At 43.9% G+C, this 6,094-nt stretch overlaps 1 non-coding gene across 1 annotated transcript; it reads left to right on the top strand.

The window, feature by feature from the left end:
• Positions 1-2,929: 2,929 nt before the first annotated feature.
• TRNAD-GUC (transfer RNA aspartic acid (anticodon GUC)) lies at positions 2,930-3,002 on the top strand. Its single transcript has one exon. It is a non-coding gene; the product is annotated as a tRNA-Asp (tRNA).
• The last annotated feature ends 3,092 nt before the right edge of the window (positions 3,003-6,094 follow it).

Below are 6,094 nucleotides of genomic sequence, written 5' to 3'. Positions count from 1 at the left end.
GCCCTGCTGCTCATCAATGAGTCTTTTTCTGTTCTAATGCTTTTGTCATGTATATGAAAGTCATTATGTAGTTTAGAAAACAGGAGATGAAGTGAAAGAGGAAGATCAGGGACCTAGGATGCATTAATATTCTACCGGCGTCAAAGATATTTCCCTCGAGGGGCTCCTACAGGCCACACTGTTATTACAGTGCCTATCCATTATCTTGTGCTGTACTTGGTATTAAGACAATAATGGAGAGAATAGGATTATGTGCAGATGATAGGAAATGCGAAGGCAATTCAGCAAGATAGGAAATGAATGGAGACATGATTCTTTCATCGAAGCTGGGGATGGTTTAGCATAGGGTAAGGGAGAAGATAAATGAAGCAAAATGAAATCTTTACAGGTTAGCTGGGGTAAAATGAGTGTTTACATAGAATTCGATGAGTTTAACCTTTTTGATACAGAATATCACAGCATCTTTTTTTAATGCAGCAGTGTATATCCCTTCAGAGGTCTGGTTTGATCTGAAAACTCACTCAACACACATAGGGAAATGACTGGTATTAATTTGATAGAGGTAGCCTTATGTAATTGATAACCATTTATTTCACTCCAAGAAAGAGAAAATTCTGAATACCACTCCAGATTTCTGTATTTCAATTACAAGCTAGAAAAATCGTGTCCTGGCCACTAAACAAGCAGAAAATAAATAATTTTTTATAAAAAAGCAACAAAGAAAGGATCAAGCATAACCAATGAAACACTAATTCCACATTGAAATGCTCACATTCTGCTTTACTATTGCACACCTTTTCATTTCACAAGCAAGAGCCGGTGGTTGATAGCAAGTCACAGAGGCTAATAATTTTAGGAGGCCAGCAATGTATTATGATAGTGATAAACAAAGACAGGACCAGATTGTGTCATTTGCAGACATTTCTGTGGCTTATGTCTGTCATATTTTTTTTAATTAGGATAAATCACACGCACACATTTGCAATAACAGCACAATGCCAGAAGAGATCATTTTTGCTCCCTAAAGTACAACTATAATTTTATTCCTTTTAGGCAGCACTTGAAGGCTTTTCTTCGGTTAGGTTAAAACCCAACAAAGTAGATCGGCAGCGCGGTGCATCTAAATGAACGCAGACATCAAAGAGGCACGAGGCAGCTGTACCGCAGCCCTCGCGGCACACGCGCTGCCCTCGCGCTGCGTGGCAGCGATGGCAAGTTCACAGCGCAGCGACTAACGCGAGAGTCACAGGACTGAAATGCCTCCTCACACGTGCCAAGTCTAACCAAGGATCCTCACTAACGCAGTGCCAAGCGATGAAACGTGCCCACACGCTCAGCAGAGCTCCCAGCACAGACAAACCACGCTGTGATCGCGTTGCCACCGCAGGCCTGGCCCTGCATCAGGCACACGGCCACGCCAGCGCAGCTCCATGCTGCTCTCTGCTGCTGCCTCCCACTCACCGCTGCACCATGCTTTCCCACTCCTCCCTTTGTCTCCAGCCCTGCTGTTTGTCCATCACGACTAAAACACTGGCTTCCTTTGGCCGGTGCTGCTGACTAAAACGTGTGATGTATTGATCCCCGTTGCCATTCCTGCTCCATACTTGATCGCCCTCCTGGCTCTGTGGTTGTCCCTACCAGTGACTGCCACCTGCCAGCCACCAGCTCTTACACCAGCCTGATCCCACAGCACGGCTTCCCTCGGCCCCTCAACCCTCCTGGGGCTGCTGTCACAATAAGGTCTTTCTTCACTGGGAAGTTTCCTGTATTTCAGGTTGATAGGCCATTCCCCAAGCAGAAGAAAACAAGCATCACGCCCCAGGAGCACGTGCCCAGGGACATGGCAATGGCAAAAACACAGTTTTTAAAAAAAACCCTTATTTCTAAACTTTTAGGCACAGCCGGCACTACATCATAACACCTCCTGCAAGGGGGCAAAGCCATCAATAAAGCCATGAGGGAACCAGGAACTTGTGGCAGTCCCTGGGCATGTAGTGGCAGGGTGCCAGGGCTCAGGGAGGACAGCAAGTTGCGTTCCAGAGCAGAAATGGAAACTCCAGCAGCCCAGTAAAACCAGAGCACACCAGATGCAAGGCCCTGCATCCCAGTTCAGCTGGACTGGGGCAGGGGCATGGCCATGCATCCCTGCTCCTGCTAGCTGCACACAGATCTGGTGCTGGACCTGCTCCACCCTCATGGCCCCAGCAGTGCAGAAGTGGGGCAGGGAGCTGCTGCACAAACCCTGGAAGAAGTCTGGAAACTGCTGAGTTTTAATATTGACACACAGAGGACTGGTAGACCAGAGGTACCCCACAAACATCAAATAGCTCAGGGCTCCATAGCGAGAGGTTGAGACAGCAAAACCACTCAGTTCCAAGCAGGAAGTCATCTTGTACCAAGAATACCTTCTTTTACACTTTTTTCTATTTCCCTGGTATCAATAGGTGTGAAATTCAGCCCCTCCATACCTCTGTTTCACTCTGCAGTTTAGTGGGGCCAGTATAAGCAAAGGCACACAGTGTCAGCTGAAAGCAAAAGAGCCTCACTGCAGCTAGGATTGAGGAAACGTTTTCTCCAGTGCCTTAAATAATCTTTTCTCATCAGTTTCAGGTGACAAGAAGCGTTTCTGCAAGGTCTGAATCAGCATATTTGAGGAATTAGGGACATACTCACGAACAACATGAATATGGGGAGATGTTAAACGGCATCATCAGAGCTAGATGTCAGGATTGCCTCTTGCACAGGCAGGTGGGGACTGTTCTGCGCTGCTGGGGGCTCTCTGCTCACCACCTCACATCACACAGCACCACACACTCCAAAGACATGACTAGAAAACCCAAAAAGAAAACTGTCTAACAAAGAATAACACTCCAAACACTGTTGTGTGGCTGGCCAGTTACTTAAAGAGTGTTTATAACCATGTTTTGGAGCCCCTGGTGGTCTAGTGGTAAGGGCGCGGCGCTGTCACCGCCGAGGCCCGGGTTCGATTCCCGGTCAGGGCCACTCCCGGGCAGGTGGAGCTCGTTAGCCCTTAAAAAAAAAAAGGCAACCCATCTACGTCCTAAGGACCTCACTGCCACCGTCCAAGCTCGCTTGGCCCCGGTAGATGAACCTTAGGATTAAAGGGTGGGCTCAGTTCCGCGCATACTGTGTCTCACCTAAAAAATCCAGTGCGCAGGCTGGAAGGTGTAAAGACCTTCCCCGAATCTTCACTCGCAAAGACTGGCCATTATAACCATGTTTTAATGCTTCTTAACATAATGAACACTTATTTACATAAATGTTTAATTATGTTTTGAATTAACTAAGTATGAATCTATACTGTCCCATAACAACATATGGGGGCAATGACAGATAATGATGCATTATCTTCTCACCTTTTAATCTTATGTAATGTTACCAGCTTTTATATTACCAGAAAGAGTTAACAAGAACAGCCAATTTAATTAATCTGCTCTACTTACTCTGTACACTGCCATTTCTTTCTCAGCTGAGTGCAGGCTGACTACACATTTGCACTAGAAATTACTAGTGAGTGAAGCAAATACCTTCATGAGTCATAAACTTTACCAATCTCTTACATCAATATCTCTTGTCAGAAGTTAAAGGCAACCAATTGATAAAGTCACTTTCAAAAAATATGGATGGATTAAGCACATTCCAAACCATCAGTTTCAGTATGATAACGTCTGACTGATTTGAATGACCCAGAAGGCTGCGCCAGCATGGGCTCAAACCCACTCTTAGTTTGCTGCATCATGTTTTATTGTCTGGTTGAGAAACAACTTAGGGATTTCTCATCTAGTAAAGCTGACTAGCTAGAAATAGTGTGTCCAACTTACATAATGGGAAATCTACTCCCCCAAGTATTTCCACCCAAAGGCTAAAAGCTGTGCAAATGATCCCACAGTCAATTTCCCACAAGCAAATCATGCCCATGAACACAGATATGGAAGGTACTCTGTGCTCTGCAATACATCCAGATAAAAAACCACATACATAAGGCAAAGCCCTACTTCTCATAAATGGTGACCTTTCTGTTCCCATCTGCCTGCAGGTGACACACTAGGGTAAGGGCTGGGCACAAGCACTGCGTGGATTGTCCCTGTCCACCCCTCTCTGGGACATCGCTGACACCTCCACAATGGGACTCCTGCCCCAGCTGGTGTCAGGGTCTCTGTTTCTGAACAGGGCTCTTATGTCCCTCATAGCCTCCCACTAAAATATGGTCAAAGTACTTTCCTGCTGGGACTTCTGGATCTATAGGAAGGACATGGTCACTCAGACCAGCATCAGGCTGGAAAGTCTTGGGCATCCTTCTGCTTGCATTCTTAAGACAATTTGTCTTAAGACAAATTGGGTGGAACGGGGTCAGAGAAGTAGTTTAATGATTAAAACTATAATTCAATGGCTACAATTTTTTGCTACAAGGAAACTCTGGGTTTGAGGAGGTTGCTGTCTTGCTTGCTGCAAGGAACACAAGAGAGTCAAGGTTTATGAGGAGAAGTAATATCTTTTATGAGACCAACTATTAGAGTTGGGGGGAAAATACACAAGCAAAGAAGCCATTCTTCAGGTCTGAACCAGAGGTTTCAAACTGCAGCAAAATCATGTTGGAAAAGATATGTTCTGGGTTGAAGTTATTATATGATCAATTAGATGTTATGAAAGGAAAGGACAATTAGCACCTCTGGAGCAGCAAATAGCTGCAGCACAGGGAGTCATACTAGAGTTACTCACTCAGATAGAATGCAATGAGAGAAACAGAGATAGCTGGACAGGAATGAAAAGTGAAAAGTTAACAGGAGGGGAATGGAAATTACAAAATTACATAAACCAACCCCTTTTGTTGGGTCCCTGATATTTAATATCTCCTAGAATGGGGAATTTTCATTTGCAGGTTTCCTTTTCAGTTTGTTTTGTAAATCTGCTTTAAAAATCAGAATGTCAGAATAGGCAGTTTTTCTGAAAAAACAAAATGTTCAGCCTGTGATAATGATGTTTCTGTACCTCCTTGAATGACTGAAAGAACTCATCTTGGTGTCTGGGGCTCATTGAATCTCACACTGTTTCCACAGATACATCTGGTGCAGTGGGTAAAGCCCACCACAGTACTGACACCTATGTGCAGGGTGTCTATGCCGTGGAAAAATAAACTGGACTGCAAAAAGACTACACAGTACCACTACATAGATTGAAATTGTGTGCTTATCAAAAAAAAAATCAAAATAATTATTAGAAAGTCTTTTTTCATGGACTGACTCCATTAAAAACAGTTTTCCTAAGACCTGCAGATTAGTTTTTCTGCTTTGCCTAATACATTCAAAATCACTGTGGACACCATCATAAAGAAGTCCAAAATCACTGCATTCTTAAGTAGAAATACATTTAAACACTCACTGCCATTTCTAAACAGAAAGAGCCCAGAACACCTTTCTGAAAGTGAAATAATTGTTAAAATAATAACTACTACATATTTCAGCAGAGTGCACCTATCCTGGCTGCCAGCTTTCTGCATCTTGACCTCTGGAGGAAGAAAAAAACATGCCTGGAAACTCATAAAGCAGACAAGAAAATTATTGTATTGGATTACAGAAACTTTACCAAGTCTAACACAAGGTAGTGATTCAACCTTGTTTTGTTTGATCCAGTGGACATTAAATGCCACCTTTTTGCTGACCTCAGTGACTTCCAGCTCAGACCCGCCACCTCATTAAGACAATTCCAGCATTTCCACGCATGCAGCTGCTATGGGCAGAGCTGTCCATAACAAATGACCACTACCTGTACCCAGCACCCTTAGCTATCAGACACATTCAAAGAGAATTACAGGCTCAATTTATTAAAACAGCTATCAAGGACAACAAAGAAAGGATAATACACATCAAGACAAAGTACACTTTAGCAGAAATATTTTGGCTCTGCTAACACACATCTGGTTCACAGATAGCAAGCTATTAGTCTGACACACCTGAACTGGCACTGCCACATGTTTTAATTTCTTCTCTAACTGTAAGGTGCTGCTGTTTGCAATGCTCAGTGAGAGTCATCTGCTTTCACAGCAAGCAGCAAGGATCCTGATGGCTCTCAGACC

The sequence above is a fragment of the Myiozetetes cayanensis genome, unplaced genomic scaffold, assembly GCF_022539395.1.
Source record: "Myiozetetes cayanensis isolate MyiCay16 unplaced genomic scaffold, myiCay2020 scf12, whole genome shotgun sequence".
In the NCBI taxonomy this organism is placed as follows: Eukaryota; Metazoa; Chordata; class Aves; order Passeriformes; family Tyrannidae; genus Myiozetetes; species Myiozetetes cayanensis.
The sequence above is the reverse complement of the archived record's forward strand: the minus strand, read 5'-3'. Positions and strand labels throughout refer to the sequence as shown.